At 38.6% G+C, this 19,678-nt stretch overlaps 25 non-coding genes across 25 annotated transcripts; all 25 read right to left on the bottom strand.

The window, feature by feature from the left end:
- Positions 1-87: 87 nt before the first annotated feature.
- Positions 88-160, bottom strand: trnar-ucg (transfer RNA arginine (anticodon UCG)). Its single transcript has one exon. It is a non-coding gene; the product is annotated as a tRNA-Arg (tRNA).
- A 644-nt stretch (positions 161-804) lies between these two features.
- trnar-ucg (transfer RNA arginine (anticodon UCG)) lies at positions 805-877 on the bottom strand. Its single transcript has one exon. It is a non-coding gene; the product is annotated as a tRNA-Arg (tRNA).
- Positions 878-1,521: 644 nt separating this feature from the next.
- trnar-ucg (transfer RNA arginine (anticodon UCG)) lies at positions 1,522-1,594 on the bottom strand. Its single transcript has one exon. It is a non-coding gene; the product is annotated as a tRNA-Arg (tRNA).
- Positions 1,595-3,278: 1,684 nt separating this feature from the next.
- Positions 3,279-3,351, bottom strand: trnaq-uug (transfer RNA glutamine (anticodon UUG)). The gene has a single exon. It is a non-coding gene; the product is annotated as a tRNA-Gln (tRNA).
- A 967-nt stretch (positions 3,352-4,318) lies between these two features.
- Positions 4,319-4,391, bottom strand: trnar-ucg (transfer RNA arginine (anticodon UCG)). The gene has a single exon. It is a non-coding gene; the product is annotated as a tRNA-Arg (tRNA).
- A 644-nt stretch (positions 4,392-5,035) lies between these two features.
- trnar-ucg (transfer RNA arginine (anticodon UCG)) lies at positions 5,036-5,108 on the bottom strand. Its single transcript has one exon. It is a non-coding gene; the product is annotated as a tRNA-Arg (tRNA).
- A 644-nt stretch (positions 5,109-5,752) lies between these two features.
- trnar-ucg (transfer RNA arginine (anticodon UCG)) lies at positions 5,753-5,825 on the bottom strand. Its single transcript has one exon. It is a non-coding gene; the product is annotated as a tRNA-Arg (tRNA).
- A 644-nt stretch (positions 5,826-6,469) lies between these two features.
- Positions 6,470-6,542, bottom strand: trnar-ucg (transfer RNA arginine (anticodon UCG)). The gene has a single exon. It is a non-coding gene; the product is annotated as a tRNA-Arg (tRNA).
- Positions 6,543-7,186: 644 nt separating this feature from the next.
- On the bottom strand, positions 7,187-7,259 carry trnar-ucg (transfer RNA arginine (anticodon UCG)). The gene has a single exon. It is a non-coding gene; the product is annotated as a tRNA-Arg (tRNA).
- Positions 7,260-7,903: 644 nt separating this feature from the next.
- trnar-ucg (transfer RNA arginine (anticodon UCG)) lies at positions 7,904-7,976 on the bottom strand. Its single transcript has one exon. It is a non-coding gene; the product is annotated as a tRNA-Arg (tRNA).
- Positions 7,977-8,620: 644 nt separating this feature from the next.
- trnar-ucg (transfer RNA arginine (anticodon UCG)) lies at positions 8,621-8,693 on the bottom strand. The gene has a single exon. It is a non-coding gene; the product is annotated as a tRNA-Arg (tRNA).
- A 644-nt stretch (positions 8,694-9,337) lies between these two features.
- Positions 9,338-9,410, bottom strand: trnar-ucg (transfer RNA arginine (anticodon UCG)). Its single transcript has one exon. It is a non-coding gene; the product is annotated as a tRNA-Arg (tRNA).
- Positions 9,411-10,054: 644 nt separating this feature from the next.
- On the bottom strand, positions 10,055-10,127 carry trnar-ucg (transfer RNA arginine (anticodon UCG)). The gene has a single exon. It is a non-coding gene; the product is annotated as a tRNA-Arg (tRNA).
- A 644-nt stretch (positions 10,128-10,771) lies between these two features.
- On the bottom strand, positions 10,772-10,844 carry trnar-ucg (transfer RNA arginine (anticodon UCG)). Its single transcript has one exon. It is a non-coding gene; the product is annotated as a tRNA-Arg (tRNA).
- Positions 10,845-11,488: 644 nt separating this feature from the next.
- trnar-ucg (transfer RNA arginine (anticodon UCG)) lies at positions 11,489-11,561 on the bottom strand. The gene has a single exon. It is a non-coding gene; the product is annotated as a tRNA-Arg (tRNA).
- A 644-nt stretch (positions 11,562-12,205) lies between these two features.
- On the bottom strand, positions 12,206-12,278 carry trnar-ucg (transfer RNA arginine (anticodon UCG)). The gene has a single exon. It is a non-coding gene; the product is annotated as a tRNA-Arg (tRNA).
- A 644-nt stretch (positions 12,279-12,922) lies between these two features.
- On the bottom strand, positions 12,923-12,995 carry trnar-ucg (transfer RNA arginine (anticodon UCG)). The gene has a single exon. It is a non-coding gene; the product is annotated as a tRNA-Arg (tRNA).
- Positions 12,996-13,639: 644 nt separating this feature from the next.
- On the bottom strand, positions 13,640-13,713 carry trnar-ucg (transfer RNA arginine (anticodon UCG)). Its single transcript has one exon. It is a non-coding gene; the product is annotated as a tRNA-Arg (tRNA).
- Positions 13,714-14,357: 644 nt separating this feature from the next.
- Positions 14,358-14,430, bottom strand: trnar-ucg (transfer RNA arginine (anticodon UCG)). The gene has a single exon. It is a non-coding gene; the product is annotated as a tRNA-Arg (tRNA).
- Positions 14,431-15,074: 644 nt separating this feature from the next.
- Positions 15,075-15,147, bottom strand: trnar-ucg (transfer RNA arginine (anticodon UCG)). Its single transcript has one exon. It is a non-coding gene; the product is annotated as a tRNA-Arg (tRNA).
- A 1,361-nt stretch (positions 15,148-16,508) lies between these two features.
- trnar-ucg (transfer RNA arginine (anticodon UCG)) lies at positions 16,509-16,581 on the bottom strand. The gene has a single exon. It is a non-coding gene; the product is annotated as a tRNA-Arg (tRNA).
- A 644-nt stretch (positions 16,582-17,225) lies between these two features.
- trnar-ucg (transfer RNA arginine (anticodon UCG)) lies at positions 17,226-17,298 on the bottom strand. Its single transcript has one exon. It is a non-coding gene; the product is annotated as a tRNA-Arg (tRNA).
- Positions 17,299-17,942: 644 nt separating this feature from the next.
- trnar-ucg (transfer RNA arginine (anticodon UCG)) lies at positions 17,943-18,015 on the bottom strand. Its single transcript has one exon. It is a non-coding gene; the product is annotated as a tRNA-Arg (tRNA).
- A 644-nt stretch (positions 18,016-18,659) lies between these two features.
- Positions 18,660-18,732, bottom strand: trnar-ucg (transfer RNA arginine (anticodon UCG)). The gene has a single exon. It is a non-coding gene; the product is annotated as a tRNA-Arg (tRNA).
- Positions 18,733-19,376: 644 nt separating this feature from the next.
- Positions 19,377-19,449, bottom strand: trnar-ucg (transfer RNA arginine (anticodon UCG)). The gene has a single exon. It is a non-coding gene; the product is annotated as a tRNA-Arg (tRNA).
- Between the last annotated feature and the right edge of the window lie 229 nt (positions 19,450-19,678).

The following is a 19,678-nucleotide window of genomic DNA, read 5'->3' as shown; positions in this document are numbered from 1 at the left end:
TATCCTAGCATTTCAAAGCAACAAGAACAAAGACTTATTTCAGGACATTGCAAACAAGTCTAAATTAACTGCGTTTATGAAATTAAACGACCACGAAGGGACTCGAACCCTCAATCTTCTGATTCGAAGTCAGACGCCTTATCCATTAGGCCACGCAGCCTGTTACATATACACCTATATGACATCATGCAGACGTTGTTTTGCCACAATAGACATGAAAATTGCGAACCTGTCCGAATGAGGAAAGCTAGTGATATTGAACAAGTACGAAGAGACGCTATCCCTCAATCTTGTGATGCATAATCAGACACAATATTACTCAGGCCTCGCACTCTTAGATTATTAAATTGTATAACAATGTCCTAGCTTTTCAAAGCAAGAAGAACAAAGCCTTATCTTGGGAAATTGCGAACATGTCCAAAATTGCTGAGCTAATGAAATTAAACAACAATGAGGAGAGTCAAACCCTCAATCTTCTGATTTGAAGTCAAACACCTTATCCATTATGCGACACACTCTACTCCACATAATCCTATATGACATCATTCAGACGTTGTTTTGCAACAATAGACATCAAATTTGTGAACCGGTCCGAATGAGGAAAGCTAGTGATATTGAACAAGTATGAAGAGACGCTATCCCTCAATCTTGTGATGCAGAATCAGACACAATATTTCACGGGTCTCGCATTCTTAGATCATTGAAGTTGCATAACAATATCCTAGCATTTCAAAGCAACAAGAACAAAGACTTTTTTCAGGAAATTGCAAACAAGTCTAAATGAACTGCGTTTATGAAATTAAACGACCACGAAGGGACTCGAACCCTCAATCTTCTGATTCGAAGTCAGACGCCTTATCCATTAGGCCACGCAGCCTGTTACATATACTCCTATATGACATCATGCAGACGTTGTTTTGCCACAATAGACATGAAAATTGCGAACCTGTCCGAATGAGGAAAGCTAGTGATATTGAACAAGTACGAAGAGACTCTATCCCTCAATCTTGTGATGCATTATCAGACACAATATTACTCAGGCCTCGCACTCTTAGATTATTAAATTGTATAACAATGTCCTAGCTTTTCAAAGCAAGAAGAACAAAGCCTTATCTCGGGAAATTGCGAACATGTCCAAAATTGCTGAGCTAATGAAATTAAACCACAACGAGGAGAGTAAAACCCTCAATCTTCTGATTTGAAGTCAAACACCTTATCCATTATGCGACACACTCTACTCCACATAATCCTATATGACATCATTCAGACGTTGTTTTGCAACAATAGACATCAAATTTGTGAACCGGTCCGAATGAGGAAAGCTAGTGATATTGAACAAGTACGAAGAGACGCTATCCCTCAATCTTGTGATGCAGAATCAGACATAATATTTCACGGGTCTCGCATTCTTAGATCATTGAAGTTGCATAACAATATCCTAGCATTTCAAAGCAACAAGAACAAAGACTTATTTCAGGAAATTGCAAACAAGTCTAAATTAACTGCGTTTATGAAATTAAACGACCACGAAGGGACTCGAACCCTCAATCTTCTGATTCGAAGTCAGACGCCTTATCCATTAGGCCACGCAGCCTGTCACTTATAGACCTATATGACATCATGCAGACGTTGTTTTGCCACAATAGACATGAAAATTGCGAACCTGTCCGAATGAGGAAAGCTAGTGATATTGAACAAGTACGAAGAGACGCTATCCCTCAATCTTGTGATGCATAATCAGACACAATATTACTCAGGCCTCGCACTCTTAGATTATTAAATTGTATAACAATGTCCTAGCTTTTCAAAGCAAGAAGAACAAAGCCTTATCTCGGGAAATTGCGAACATGTCCAAAATTGCTGAGCTAATGAAATTAAACAACAATGAGGAGAGTCAAACCCTCAATCTTCTGATTTGAAGTCAAACACCTTATCCATTATGCGACACACTCTACTCCACATAATCCTATATGACATCATTCAGACGTTGTTTTGCAACAATAGACATCAAATTTGTGAACCGGTCCGAATGAGGAAAGCTAGTGATATTGAACAAGTATGAAGAGACGCTATCCCTCAATCTTGTGATGCAGAATCAGACACAATATTTCACGGGTCTCGCATTCTTAGATCATTGAAGTTGCATAACAATATCCTAGCATTTCAAAGCAACAAGAACAATGACTTTTTTCAGGACATTGCAAACAAGTCTAAATTAACTGCGTTTATGAAATTAAACGAGCACGAAGGGACTCGAACCCGCAATCTTCTGATTCGAAGTCAGACGCCTTATCCATTAGGCCACGCAGCCTGTTACATATACACCTATATGACATCATGCAGACGTTGTTTTGCCACAATAGACATGAAAATTGCGAACCTGTCCGAATGAGGAAAGCTAGTGATATTGAACAAGTACAAAGAGACGCTATCCCTCAATCTTGTGATGCATAATCAGACACAATATTACTCAGGCCTCGCACTCTTAGATTATTAAATTGTATAACAATGTCCTAGCTTTTCAAAGCAAGAAGAACAAAGCCTTATCTCGGGAAATTGCGAACATGTCCAAAATTGCTGAGCTAATGAAATTAAACAACAATGAGGAGAGTCAAACCCTCAATCTTCTGATTTGAAGTCAAACACCTTATCCATTATGCGACACACTCTACTCCACATAATCCTATATGACATCATTCAGACGTTGTTTTGCAACAATAGACATCAAATTTGTGAACCGGTCCGAATGAGGAAAGCTAGTGATATTGAACAAGAATGAAGAGACGCTATCCCTCAATCTTGTGATGCAGAATCAGACACAATATTTCACGGGTCTCGCATTCTTAGATCATTGAAGTTGCATAACAATATCCTAGCATTTCAAAGCAACAAGAACAAAGACTTTTTTCAGGAAATTGCAAACAAGTCTAAATTAACTGCGTTTATGAAATGAAACGACCACGAAGGAACTCAAACCCTCAATCTTCTGATTGAAAGTCAGACGCCTTATCCATTAGGCCACGCAACCTGTTTCTTAATATACTCCTTCAAAATTGTGAACCGGTCCGAATGAGGAAACCTAGTGATATTGAACAAGTATGAAGAGACGCTATCCCTCAATCTTGTGATGCAGAATCAGACACAATATTTCACGGGTATCGCATTCTTAGATCATTGAAGTTGCATAACAATATCCTAGCATTTCAAAGCAACAAGAACAAAGACTTATTTCAGGAAATTGCAAACAAGTCAAAATTTACTGCGTTTATGAAATTAAACGACCACAAAGGGACTCGAACCCTCAAACTTATGATTCAAAGTCAGACACCTTATCCATTAGGCCACGCAGCCTTTTTCTTAATATACTCCTTCAAAATTGTGAACCGTTCCGAATGAGGAATGCTAGTGATATTGTACAAGTACGAAGAGACGCTATCCCTCAATCTTGTGATGCAGAATCAGACACAATATTTCACGGGTCTCGCATTCTTAGATCATTGAAGTTGCATAACAATATCCTAGCATTTCAAAGCAACAAGAACAAAGACTTATTTCAGGAAATTGCAAACAAGTCTAAATTAACTGCGTTTATGAAATTAAACGACCACGAAGGGACTCGAACCTTCAATTTTCTGATTTGAAGTCAGACGCCTTATCCATTAGGCCAAGCAGCCTGTTACATATACTCCTATATGACATCATGCAGACGTTGTTTTGCCACAATAGACATGAAAATTGCGAACCTGTCCGAATGAGGAAAGCTAGTGATATTGAACAAGTACGAAGAGACGCTATCCCTCAATCTTGTGATGCATAATCAGACACAATATTACTCAGGCCTCGCACTCTTAGATTATTAAATTGTATAACAATGTCCTAGCTTTTCAAAGCAAGAAGAACAAAGCCTTATCTTGGGAAATTGCGAACATGTCCAAAATTGCTGAGCTAATGAAATTAAACAACAATGAGGAGAGTCAAACCCTCAATCTTCTGATTTGAAGTCAAACACCTTATCCATTATGCGACACACTCTACTCCACATAATCCTATATGACATCATTCAGACGTTGTTTTGCAACAATAGACATCAAATTTGTGAACCGGTCCGAATGAGGAAAGCTAGTGATATTGAACAAGTATGAAGAGACGCTATCCCTCAATCTTGTGATGCAGAATCAGACACAATATTTCACGGGTCTCGCATTCTTAGATCATTGAAGTTGCATAACAATATCCTAGCATTTCAAAGCAACAAGAACAAAGACTTTTTTCAGGAAATTGCAAACAAGTCTAAATGAACTGCGTTTATGAAATTAAACGACCACGAAGGGACTCGAACCCTCAATCTTCTGATTCGAAGTCAGACGCCTTATCCATTAGGCCACGCAGCCTGTTACATATACTCCTATATGACATCATGCAGACGTTGTTTTGCCACAATAGACATGAAAATTGCGAACCTGTCCGAATGAGGAAAGCTAGTGATATTGAACAAGTACGAAGAGACTCTATCCCTCAATCTTGTGATGCATTATCAGACACAATATTACTCAGGCCTCGCACTCTTAGATTATTAAATTGTATAACAATGTCCTAGCTTTTCAAAGCAAGAAGAACAAAGCCTTATCTCGGGAAATTGCGAACATGTCCAAAATTGCTGAGCTAATGAAATTAAACCACAACGAGGAGAGTAAAACCCTCAATCTTCTGATTTGAAGTCAAACACCTTATCCATTATGCGACACACTCTACTCCACATAATCCTATATGACATCATTCAGACGTTGTTTTGCAACAATAGACATCAAATTTGTGAACCGGTCCGAATGAGGAAAGCTAGTGATATTGAACAAGTACGAAGAGACGCTATCCCTCAATCTTGTGATGCAGAATCAGACATAATATTTCACGGGTCTCGCATTCTTAGATCATTGAAGTTGCATAACAATATCCTAGCATTTCAAAGCAACAAGAACAAAGACTTATTTCAGGAAATTGCAAACAAGTCTAAATTAACTGCGTTTATGAAATTAAACGACCACGAAGGGACTCGAACCCTCAATCTTCTGATTCGAAGTCAGACGCCTTATCCATTAGGCCACGCAGCCTGTCACTTATAGACCTATATGACATCATGCAGACGTTGTTTTGCCACAATAGACATGAAAATTGCGAACCTGTCCGAATGAGGAAAGCTAGTGATATTGAACAAGTACGAAGAGACGCTATCCCTCAATCTTGTGATGCATAATCAGACACAATATTACTCAGGCCTCGCACTCTTAGATTATTAAATTGTATAACAATGTCCTAGCTTTTCAAAGCAAGAAGAACAAAGCCTTATCTCGGGAAATTGCGAACATGTCCAAAATTGCTGAGCTAATGAAATTAAACAACAATGAGGAGAGTCAAACCCTCAATCTTCTGATTTGAAGTCAAACACCTTATCCATTATGCGACACACTCTACTCCACATAATCCTATATGACATCATTCAGACGTTGTTTTGCAACAATAGACATCAAATTTGTGAACCGGTCCGAATGAGGAAAGCTAGTGATATTGAACAAGTATGAAGAGACGCTATCTCTCAATCTTGTGATGCAGAATCAGACACAATATTTCACGGGTCTCGCACTCTTAGATCATTGAAGTTGCATAACAATATCCTAGCATTTCAAAGCAACAAGAACAAAGAGTTATTTCAGGAAATTGCAAACAAGTCTAAATGAACTGCGTTTATGAAATTAAACGACCACGAAGGGACTCGAACCCTCAATCTTCTGATTCGAAGTCAGACGCCTTATCCATTAGGCCACGCAGCCTGTTACTTATACTCCTATATGACATCATGCAGACGTTGTTTTGCCACAATAGACATGAAAATTGCGAACCTGTCCGAATGAGGAAAGCTAGTGATATTGAACAAGTACGAAGAGACTCTATCCCTCAATCTTGTGATGCATTATCAGACACAATATTACTCAGGCCTCGCACTCTTAGATTATTAAATTGTATAACAATGTCCTAGCTTTTCAAAGCAAGAAGAACAAAGCCTTATCTCGGGAAATTGCGAACATGTCCAAAATAGCTGAGCTAATGAAATTAAACCACAACGAGGAGAGTAAAACCCTCAATCTTCTGATTTGAAGTCAAACACCTTATCCATTATGCGACACACTCTACTCCACATAATCCTATATGACATCATTCAGACGTTGTTTTGCAACAATAGACATCAAATTTGTGAACCGGTCCGAAAGAGGAAAGCTAGTGATATTGAACAAGTACGAAGAGACGCTATCCCTCAATCTTGTGATGCAGAATCAGACATAATATTTCACGGGTCTCGCATTCTTAGATCATTGAAGTTGCATAACAATATCCTAGCATTTCAAAGCAACAAGAACAAAGACTTATTTCAGGAAATTGCAAACAAGTCTAAATTAACTGCGTTTATGAAATTAAACGACCACGAAGGGACTCGAACCCTCAATCTTCTGATTCGAATTCAGACGCCTTATCCATTAGGCCACGCAGCCTGTCACATATAGACCTATATGACATCATGCAGACGTTGTTTTGCCACAATAGACATAAAAATTGCGAACCTGTCCGAATGAGGAAAGCTAGTGATATTGAACAAGTACGAAGAGACGCTATCCCTCAATCTTGTGATGCATAATCAGACACAATATTACTCAGGCCTCGCACTCTTAGATTATTAAATTGTATAACAATGTCCTAGCTTTTCAAAGCAAGAAGAACAAAGCCTTATCTCGGGAAATTGCGAACATGTCCAAAATTGCTGAGCTAATGAAATTAAACAACAATGAGGAGAGTCAAACCCTCAATCTTCTGATTTGAAGTCAAACACCTTATCCATTATGCGACACACTCTACTCCACATAATCCTATATGACATCATTCAGACGTTGTTTTGCAACAATAGACATCAAATTTGTGAACCGGTCCGAATGAGGAAAGCTAGTGATATTGAACAAGTATGAAGAGACGCTATCTCTCAATCTTGTGATGCAGAATCAGACACAATATTTCACGGGTCTCGCACTCTTAGATCATTGAAGTTGCATAACAATATCCTAGCATTTCAAAGCAACAAGAACAAAGAGTTATTTCAGGAAATTGCAAACAAGTCTAAATGAACTGCGTTTATGAAATTAAACGACCACGAAGGGACTCGAACCCTCAATCTTCTGATTCGAAGTCAGACGCCTTATCCATTAGGCCACGCAGCCTGTCACTTATACTCCTATATGACATCATGCAGACGTTGTTTTGCCACAATAGACATGAAAATTGCGAACCTGTCCGAATGGGGAAAGCTAGTGATATTGAACAAGTACGAAGAGACTCTATCCCTCAATCTTGTGATGCATTATCAGACACAATATTACTCAGGCCTCGCACTCTTAGATTATTAAATTGTATAACAATGTCCTAGCTTTTCAAAGCAAGAAGAACAAAGCCTTATCTCGGGAAATTGCGAACATGTCCAAAATAGCTGAGCTAATGAAATTAAACCACAACGAGGAGAGTAAAACCCTCAATCTTCTGATTTGAAGTCAAACACCTTATCCATTATGCGACACACTCTACTCCACATAATCCTATATGACATCATTCAGACGTTGTTTTGCAACAATAGACATCAAATTTGTGAACCGGTCCGAAAGAGGAAAGCTAGTGATATTGAACAAGTATGAAGAGACGCTATCCCTCAATCTTGTGATGCAGAATCAGACATAATATTTCACGGGTCTCGCATTCTTAGATCATTGAAGTTGCATAACAATATCCTAGCATTTCAAAGCAACAAGAACAAAGACTTATTTCAGGAAATTGCAAACAAGTCTAAATTAACTGCGTTTATGAAATTAAACGACCACGAAGGGACTCGAACCCTCAATCTTCTGATTCGAATTCAGACGCCTTATCCATTAGGCCACGCAGCCTGTCACATATAGACCTATATGACATCATGCAGACGTTGTTTTGCCACAATAGACATGAAAATTGCGAACCTGTCCGAATGAGGAAAGCTAGTGATATTGAACAAGTACGAAGAGACGCTATCCCTCAATCTTGTGATGCATAATCAGACACAATATTACTCAGGCCTCGCACTCTTAGATTATTAAATTGTATAACAATGTCCTAGCTTTTCAAAGCAAGAAGAACAAAGCCTTATCTCGGGAAATTGCGAACATGTCCAAAATTGCTGAGCTAATGAAATTAAACAACAATGAGGAGAGTCAAACCCTCAATCTTCTGATTTGAAGTCAAACACCTTATCCATTATGCGACACACTCTACTCCACATAATCCTATATGACATCATTCAGACGTTGTTTTGCAACAATAGACATCAAATTTGTGAACCGGTCCGAATGAGGAAAGCTAGTGATATTGAACAAGTATGAAGAGACGCTATCCCTCAATCTTGTGATGCAGAATCAGACACAATATTTCACGGGTCTCGCATTCTTAGATCATTGAAGTTGCATAACAATATCCTAGCATTTCAAAGCAACAAGAACAAAGACTTTTTTCAGGACATTGCAAACAAGTCTAAATTAACTGCGTTTATGAAATTAAAAGACCACGAAGGGACTCGAACCCTCAATCTTCTGATTCGAAGTCAGACGCCTTATCCATTAGGCCACGCAGCCTGTTACATTGACACCTATATGACATCATGCAGACGTTGTTTTGCCACAATAGACATGAAAATTGCGAACCTGTCCGAATGAGGAAAGCTAGTGATATTGAACAAGTACGAAGAGACGCTATCCCTCAATCTTGTGATGCATAATCAGACACAATATTACTCAGGCCTCGCACTCTTAGATTATTAAATTGTATAACAATGTCCTAGCTTTTCAAAGCAAGAAGAACAAAGCCTTATCTCGGGAAATTGCGAACATGTCCAAAATTGCTGAGCTAATGAAATTAAACCACAACGAGGAGAGTAAAACCCTCAATCTTCTGATTTGAAGTCAAACACCTTATCCATTATGCGACACACTCTACTCCACATAATCCTATATGACATCATTCAGACGTTGTTTTGCAACAATAGACATCAAATTTGTGAACCGGTCCGAATGAGGAAAGCTAGTGATATTGAACAAGTACGAAGAGACGCTATCCCTCAATCTTGTGATGCAGAATCAGACATAATATTTCACGGGTCTCGCATTCTTAGATCATTGAAGTTGCATAACAATATCCTAGCATTTCAAAGCAACAAGAACAAAGACTTATTTCAGGAAATTGCAAACAAGTCTAAATTAACTGCGTTTATGAAATTAAACGACCACGAAGGGACTCGAACCCTCAATCTTCTGATTCGAAGTCAGACGCCTTATCCATTAGGCCACGCAGCCTGTCACTTATAGACCTATATGACATCATGCAGACGTTGTTTTGCCACAATAGACATGAAAATTGCGAACCTGTCCGAATGAGGAAAGCTAGTGATATTGAACAAGTACGAAGAGACGCTATCCCTCAATCTTGTGATGCATAATCAGACACAATATTACTCAGGCCTCGCACTCTTAGATTATTAAATTGTATAACAATGTCCTAGCTTTTCAAAGCAAGAAGAACAAAGCCTTATCTCGGGAAATTGCGAACATGTCCAAAATTGCTGAGCTAATGAAATTAAACAACAATGAGGAGAGTCAAACCCTCAATCTTCTGATTTGAAGTCAAACACCTTATCCATTATGCGACACACTCTACTCCACATAATCCTATATGACATCATTCAGACGTTGTTTTGCAACAATAGACATCAAATTTGTGAACCGGTCCGAATGAGGAAAGCTAGTGATATTGAACAAGTATGAAGAGACGCTATCTCTCAATCTTGTGATGCAGAATCAGACACAATATTTCACGGGTCTCGCACTCTTAGATCATTGAAGTTGCATAACAATATCCTAGCATTTCAAAGCAACAAGAACAAAGAGTTATTTCAGGAAATTGCAAACAAGTCTAAATGAACTGCGTTTATGAAATTAAACGACCACGAAGGGACTCGAACCCTCAATCTTCTGATTCGAAGTCAGACGCCTTATCCATTAGGCCACGCAGCCTGTTACTTATACTCCTATATGACATCATGCAGACGTTGTTTTGCCACAATAGACATGAAAATTGCGAACCTGTCCGAATGAGGAAAGCTAGTGATATTGAACAAGTACGAAGAGACTCTATCCCTCAATCTTGTGATGCATTATCAGACACAATATTACTCAGGCCTCGCACTCTTAGATTATTAAATTGTATAACAATGTCCTAGCTTTTCAAAGCAAGAAGAACAAAGCCTTATCTCGGGAAATTGCGAACATGTCCAAAATAGCTGAGCTAATGAAATTAAACCACAACGAGGAGAGTAAAACCCTCAATCTTCTGATTTGAAGTCAAACACCTTATCCATTATGCGACACACTCTACTCCACATAATCCTATATGACATCATTCAGACGTTGTTTTGCAACAATAGACATCAAATTTGTGAACCGGTCCGAAAGAGGAAAGCTAGTGATATTGAACAAGTACGAAGAGACGCTATCCCTCAATCTTGTGATGCAGAATCAGACATAATATTTCACGGGTCTCGCATTCTTAGATCATTGAAGTTGCATAACAATATCCTAGCATTTCAAAGCAACAAGAACAAAGACTTATTTCAGGAAATTGCAAACAAGTCTAAATTAACTGCGTTTATGAAATTAAACGACCACGAAGGGACTCGAACCCTCAATCTTCTGATTCGAATTCAGACGCCTTATCCATTAGGCCACGCAGCCTGTCACATATAGACCTATATGACATCATGCAGACGTTGTTTTGCCACAATAGACATGAAAATTGCGAACCTGTCCGAATGAGGAAAGCTAGTGATATTGAACAAGTACGAAGAGACGCTATCCCTCAATCTTGTGATGCATAATCAGACACAATATTACTCAGGCCTCGCACTCTTAGATTATTAAATTGTATAACAATGTCCTAGCTTTTCAAAGCAAGAAGAACAAAGCCTTATCTCGGGAAATTGCGAACATGTCCAAAATTGCTGAGCTAATGAAATTAAACAACAATGAGGAGAGTCAAACCCTCAATCTTCTGATTTGAAGTCAAACACCTTATCCATTATGCGACACACTCTACTCCACATAATCCTATATGACATCATTCAGACGTTGTTTTGCAACAATAGACATCAAATTTGTGAACCGGTCCGAATGAGGAAAGCTAGTGATATTGAACAAGTATGAAGAGACGCTATCTCTCAATCTTGTGATGCAGAATCAGACACAATATTTCACGGGTCTCGCACTCTTAGATCATTGAAGTTGCATAACAATATCCTAGCATTTCAAAGCAACAAGAACAAAGAGTTATTTCAGGAAATTGCAAACAAGTCTAAATGAACTGCGTTTATGAAATTAAACGACCACGAAGGGACTCGAACCCTCAATCTTCTGATTCGAAGTCAGACGCCTTATCCATTAGGCCACGCAGCCTGTTACTTATACTCCTATATGACATCATGCAGACGTTGTTTTGCCACAATAGACATGAAAATTGCGAACCTGTCCGAATGGGGAAAGCTAGTGATATTGAACAAGTACGAAGAGACTCTATCCCTCAATCTTGTGATGCATTATCAGACACAATATTACTCAGGCCTCGCACTCTTAGATTATTAAATTGTATAACAATGTCCTAGCTTTTCAAAGCAAGAAGAACAAAGCCTTATCTCGGGAAATTGCGAACATGTCCAAAATAGCTGAGCTAATGAAATTAAACCACAACGAGGAGAGTAAAACCCTCAATCTTCTGATTTGAAGTCAAACACCTTATCCATTATGCGACACACTCTACTCCACATAATCCTATATGACATCATTCAGACGTTGTTTTGCAACAATAGACATCAAATTTGTGAACCGGTCCGAAAGAGGAAAGCTAGTGATATTGAACAAGTATGAAGAGACGCTATCCCTCAATCTTGTGATGCAGAATCAGACATAATATTTCACGGGTCTCGCATTCTTAGATCATTGAAGTTGCATAACAATATCCTAGCATTTCAAAGCAACAAGAACAAAGACTTATTTCAGGAAATTGCAAACAAGTCTAAATTAACTGCGTTTATGAAATTAAACGACCACGAAGGGACTCGAACCCTCAATCTTCTGATTCGAATTCAGACGCCTTATCCATTAGGCCACGCAGCCTGTCACATATAGACCTATATGACATCATGCAGACGTTGTTTTGCCACAATAGACATGAAAATTGCGAACCTGTCCGAATGAGGAAAGCTAGTGATATTGAACAAGTACGAAGAGACGCTATCCCTCAATCTTGTGATGCATAATCAGACACAATATTACTCAGGCCTCGCACTCTTAGATTATTAAATTGTATAACAATGTCCTAGCTTTTCAAAGCAAGAAGAACAAAGCCTTATCTCGGGAAATTGCGAACATGTCCAAAATTGCTGAGCTAATGAAATTAAACAACAATGAGGAGAGTCAAACCCTCAATCTTCTGATTTGAAGTCAAACACCTTATCCATTATGCGACACACTCTACTCCACATAATCCTATATGACATCATTCAGACGTTGTTTTGCAACAATAGACATCAAATTTGTGAACCGGTCCGAATGAGGAAAGCTAGTGATATTGAACAAGTATGAAGAGACGCTATCCCTCAATCTTGTGATGCAGAATCAGACACAATATTTCACGGGTCTCGCATTCTTAGATCATTGAAGTTGCATAACAATATCCTAGCATTTCAAAGCAACAAGAACAAAGACTTTTTTCAGGACATTGCAAACAAGTCTAAATTAACTGCGTTTATGAAATTAAAAGACCACGAAGGGACTCGAACCCTCAATCTTCTGATTCGAAGTCAGACGCCTTATCCATTAGGCCACGCAGCCTGTTACATTGACACCTATATGACATCATGCAGACGTTGTTTTGCCACAATAGACATGAAAATTGCGAACCTGTCCGAATGAGGAAAGCTAGTGATATTGAACAAGTACGAAGAGACGCTATCCCTCAATCTTGTGATGCATAATCAGACACAATATTACTCAGGCCTCGCACTCTTAGATTATTAAATTGTATAACAATGTCCTAGCTTTTCAAAGCAAGAAGAACAAAGCCTTATCTCGGGAAATTGCGAACATGTCCAAAATTGCTGAGCTAATGAAATTAAACCACAACGAGTTTAGTAAAACCCTCAATCTTCTGATTTGAAGTCAAACACCTTATCCATTATGCGACACACTCTACTCCACATAATCCTATATGACATCATTCAGACGTTGTTTTGCAACAATAGACATCAAATTTGTGAACCGGTCCGAATGAGGAAAGCTATTGATATTGAACAAGTACGAAGAGACGCTATCCCTCAATCTTGTGATGCAGAATCAGACATAATATTTCACGGGTCTCGCATTCTTAGATCATTGAAGTTGCATAACAATATCCTAGCATTTCAAAGCAACAAGAACAAAGACTTATTTCAGGAAATTGCAAACAAGTCTAAATTAACTGCGTTTATGAAATTAAACGACCACGAAGGGACTCGAACCCTCAATCTTCTGATTCGAAGTCAGACGCCTTAATCCATTAGGCCACGCAGCCTGTCACTTATAGACCTATATGACATCATGCAGACGTTGTTTTGCCACAATAGACATGAAAATTGCGAACCTGTCCGAATGAGGAAAGCTAGTGATATTGAACAAGTACGAAGAGACGCTATCCCTCAATCTTGTGATGCATAATCAGACACAATATTACTCAGGCCTCGCACTCTTAGATTATTAAATTGTATAACAATGTCCTAGCTTTTCAAAGCAAGAAGAACAAAGCCTTATCTCGGGAAATTGCGAACATGTCCAAAATTGCTGAGCTAATGAAATTAAACAACAATGAGGAGAGTCAAACCCTCAATCTTCTGATTTGAAGTCAAACACCTTATCCATTATGCGACACACTCTACTCCACATAATCCTATATGACATCATTCAGACGTTGTTTTGCAACAATAGACATCAAATTTGTGAACCGGTCCGAATGAGGAAAGCTAGTGATATTGAACAAGTATGAAGAGACGCTATCCCTCAATCTTGTGATGCAGAATCAGACACAATATTTCACGGGTCTCGCATTCTTAGATCATTGAAGTTGCATAACAATATCCTAGCATTTCAAAGCAACAAGAACAAAGACTTTTTTCAGGACATTGCAAACAAGTCTAAATTAACTGCGTTCATGAAATTAAAAGACCACGAAGGGACTCGAACCCTCAATCTTCTGATTCGAAGTCAGACGCCTTATCCATTAGGCCACGCAGCCTGTTACATTGACACCTATATGACATCATGCAGACGTTGTTTTGCCACAATAGACATGAAAATTGCGAACCTGTCCGAATGAGGAAAGCTAGTGATATTGAACAAGTACGAAGAGACGCTATCCCTCAATCTTGTGATGCATAATCAGACACAATATTACTCAGGCCTCGCACTCTTAGATTATTAAATTGTATAACAATGTCCTAGCTTTTCAAAGCAAGAAGAACAAAGCCTTATCTCGGGAAATTGCGAACATGTCCAAAATTGCTGAGCTAATGAAATTAAACAACAATGAGGAGAGTCAAACCCTCAATCTTCTGATTTGAAGTCAAACACCTTATCCATTATGCGACACACTCTACTCCACATAATCCTATATGACATCATTCAGACGTTGTTTTGCAACAATAGACATCAAATTTGTGAACCGGTCCGAATGAGGAAAGCTAGTGATATTGAACAAGTATGAAGAGACGCTATCTCTCAATCTTGTGATGCAGAATCAGACACAATATTTCACGGGTCTCGCACTCTTAGATCATTGAAGTTGCATAACAATATCCTAGCATTTCAAAGCAACAAGAACAAAGAGTTATTTCAGGAAATTGCAAACAAGTCTAAATGAACTGCGTTTATGAAATTAAACGACCACGAAGGGACTCGAACCCTCAATCTTCTGATTCGAAGTCAGACGCCTTATCCATTAGGCCACGCAGCCTGTTACTTATACTCCTATATGACATCATGCAGACGTTGTTTTGCCACAATAGACATGAAAATTGCGAACCTGTCCGAATGAGGAAAGCTAGTGATATTGAACAAGTACGAAGAGACTCTATCCCTCAATCTTGTGATGCATTATCAGACACAATATTACTCAGGCCTCGCACTCTTAGATTATTAAATTGTATAACAATGTCCTAGCTTTTCAAAGCAAGAAGAACAAAGCCTTATCTCGGGAAATTGCGAACATGTCCAAAATAGCTGAGCTAATGAAATTAAACCACAACGAGGAGAGTAAAACCCTCAATCTTCTGATTTGAAGTCAAACACCTTATCCATTATGCTACACACTCTACTCCACATAATCCTATATGACATCATTCAGACGTTGTTTTGCAACAATAGACATCAAATTTGTGAACCGGTCCGAAAGAGGAAAGCTAGTGATATTGAACAAGTACGAAGAGAAGCTATGCCTCAATCTTGTGATGCAGAATCAGACATAATATTTCACAGGTCTCGCATTCTTAGATCATTGAAGTTGCATAACAATATCCTAGCATTTCAAAGCAACAAGAACAAAGACTTATTTCAGGAAATTGCAAACAAGTCTAAATTAACTGCGTTTATGAAATTAAACGACCACGAAGGGACTCGAACCCTCAATCTGCTGATTCGAATTCAGACGCCTTATCCATTAGGCCACGCAGCCTGTCACATATAGACCTATATGACATCATGCAGACGTTGTTTTGCCACAATAGACATGAAAATTGCGATCCTGTCCGAATGAGGAAAGCTAGTGATATTGAACAAGTACGAAGAGACGCTATCCCTCAATCTTGTGATGCATAATCAGACACAATATTACTCAGGCCTCGCACTCTTAGATTATTAAATTGTATAACAATGTCCTAGCTTTTCAAAGCAAGAAGAACAAAGCCTTATCTCGGGAAATTGCGAACATGTCCAAAATTGCTGAGCTAATGAAATTAAACAACAATGAGGAGAGTCAAACCCTCAATCTTCTGATTTGAAGTCAAACACCTTATCCATTATGCGACACACTCTACTCCACATAATCCTATATGACATCATTCAGACGTTGTTTTGCAACAATAGACATCAAATTTGTGAACCGGTCCGAATGAGGAAAGCTAGTGATATTGAACAAGTATGAAGAGACGCTATCCCTCAATCTTGTGATGCAGAATCAGACACAATATTTCACGGGTCTCGCATTCTTAGATCATTGAAGTTGCATAACAATATCCTAGCATTTCAAAGCAACAAGAACAAAGACTTTTTTCAGGACATTGCAAACAAGTCTAAATTAACTGCGTTTATGAAATTAAAAGACCACGAAGGGACTCGAACCCTCAATCTTCTGATTCGAAGTCAGACGCCTTATCCATTAGGCCACGCAGCCTGTTACATATACACCTATATGACATCATGCAGACGTTGTTTTGCCACAATAGACATGAAAATTGCGAACCTGTCCGAATGAGGAAAGCTAGTGATATTGAACAAGTACGAAGAGACGCTATCCCTCAATCTTGTGATGCATAATCAGACACAATATTACTCAGGCCTCGCACTCTTAGATTATTAAATTGTATAACAATGTCCTAGCTTTTCAAAGCAAGAAGAACAAAGCCTTATCTCGGGAAATTGCGAACATGTCCAAAATTGCTGAGCTAATGAAATTAAACCACAACGAGGTTAGTAAAACCCTCAATCTTCTGATTTGAAGTCAAACACCTTATCCATTATGCGACACACTCTACTCCACATAATCCTATATGACATCATTCAGACGTTGTTTTGCAACAATAGACATCAAATTTGTGAACCGGTCCGAATGAGGAAAGCTATTGATATTGAACAAGTACGAAGAGACGCTATCCCTCAATCTTGTGATGCAGAATCAGACATAATATTTCACGGGTCTCGCATTCTTAGATCATTGAAGTTGCATAACAATATCCTAGCATTTCAAAGCAACAAGAACAAAGACTTATTTCAGGAAATTGCAAACAAGTCTAAATGAACTGCGTTTATGAAATTAAACGACCACGAAGGGACTCGAACCCTCAATCTTCTGATTCGAAGTCAGACGCCTTATCCATTAGGCCACGCAGCCTGTTACATATTCTCCTATATGACATCATGCAGACGTTGTTTTGCCACAATAGACATGAAAATTGCGAACCTGTCCGAATGAGGAAAGCTAGTGATATTGAACAAGTACGAAGAGACTCTATCCCTCAATCTTGTGATGCATTATCAGACACAATATTACTCAGGCCTCGCACTCTTAGATTATTAAATTGTATAACAATGTCCTAGCTTTTCAAAGCAAGAAGAACAAAGCCTTATCTTGGGAAATTGCGAACATGTCCAAAATTGCTGAGCTAATGAAATTAAACAACAATGAGGAGAGTCAAACCCTCAATCTTCTGATTTGAAGTCAAACACCTTATCCATTATGCGACACACTCTACTCCACATAATCCTATATGACATCATTCAGACGTTGTTTTGCAACAATAGACATCAAATTTGTGAACCGGTCCGAATGAGGAAAGCTAGTGATATTGAACAAGTATGAAGAGACGCTATCCCTCAATCTTGTGATGCAGAATCAGACACAATATTTCACGGGTCTCGCATTCTTAGATCATTGAAGTTGCATAACAATATCCTAGCATTTCAAAGCAACAAGAACAAAGACTTTTTTCAGGAAATTGCAAACAAGTCTAAATGAACTGCGTTTATGAAATTAAACGACCACGAAGGGACTCGAACCCTCAATCTTCTGATTCGAAGTCAGACGGCTTATCCATTAGGCCACGCAGCCTATTACATATATTCCTATATGACATCATGCAGACGTTGTTTTGCCACAATAGACATGAAAATTGCGAACCTGTCCGAATGAGGAAAGCTAGTGATATTGAACAAGTACGAAGAGACTCTATCCCTCAATCTTGTGATGGATTATCAGACACAATATTACTCAGGCCTCGCACTCTTAGATTATTAAATTGTATAAAAATGTCCTAGCTTTTCAAAGCAAGAAGAACAAAGCCTTATCTCGGGAAATTGCGAACATGTCCAAAATTGCTGAGCTAATGAAATTAAACAACAACGAGGAGAGTAAAACCCTCAATCTTCTGATTTGAAGTCAAACACCTTATCCATTATGCGACACACTCTACTCCACATAATCCTATATGACATCATTCAGACGTTGTTTTGCAACAATAGACATCAAATTTGTGAACCGGTCCGAATGAGGAAAGCTAGTGATATTGAACAAGTACGAAGAGACGCTATCCCTCAATCTTGTGATGCAAAATCAGACATAATATTTCACGGGTCTCGCATTCTTAGATCATTGAAGTTGCATAACAATATCCTAGCATTTCAAAGCAACAAGAACAAAGACTTATTTCAGGAAATTGCAAACAAGTCTAAATTAACTGCGTTTATGAAATTAAACGACCACGAAGGGACTCGAACCCTCAATCTTCTGATTCGAAGGCAGACGCCTTATCCATTAGGCCACGCAGCCTGTCACATATGGACCTATATGACATCATGCAGACGTTGTTTTGCCACAATAGACATGAAAATTGCGAACCTGTCCGAATGAGGAAAGCTAGTGATATTGAACAAGTACGAAGAGACGCTATCCCTCAATCTTGTGATGCATAATCAGACACAATATTACTCAGGCCTCGCACTCTTAGATTATTAAATTGTATAACAATGTCCTAGCTTTTCAAAGCAAGAAGAACAAAGCCTTATCTCGGGAAATTGCGAACATGTCCAAAATTGCTGAGCTAATGAAATTAAACAACAACGAGGAGAGTAAAACCCTCAATCTTCTGATTTGAAGTCAAACACCTTATCCATTATGCGACACACTCTACTCCACATAATCCTATATGACATCATTCAGACGTTGTTTTGCAACAATAGACATCAAATTTGTGAACCGGTCCGAATGAGGAAAGCTAGTGATATTGAACAAGTACGAAGAGACGCTATCCCTCAATCTTGTGATGCAGAATCAGACATAATATTTCACGGGTCTCGCATTCTTAGATCATTGAAGTTGCATAACAATATCCTAGCATTTCAAAGCAACAAGAACAAAGACTTATTTCAGGAAATTGCAAACAAGTCTAAATTAACTGCGTTTATGAAATTAAACGACCACGAAGGGACTCGAACCCTCAATCTTCTGATTCGAAGTCAGACGCCTTATCCATTAGGCCACGCAGCCTGTCACATATGGACCTATATGACATCATGCAGACGTTGTTTTGCCACAATAGACATGAAAATTGCGAACCTGTCCGAATGAGGAAAGCTAGTGATATTGAACAAGTACGAAGAGACGCTATCCCTCAATCTTGTGATGCATAATCAGACACAATATTACTCAGGCCTCGCACTCTTAGATTATTAAATTGTATAACAATGTCCTAGCTTTTCAAAGCAAGAAGAACAAA

This window comes from Salvelinus fontinalis, chromosome 15 (genome assembly GCF_029448725.1).
Source record: "Salvelinus fontinalis isolate EN_2023a chromosome 15, ASM2944872v1, whole genome shotgun sequence".
NCBI classification, from domain to species: domain Eukaryota; kingdom Metazoa; phylum Chordata; class Actinopteri; order Salmoniformes; family Salmonidae; genus Salvelinus; species Salvelinus fontinalis.
This window is presented reverse-complemented; position numbering and strand designations above follow the sequence as displayed.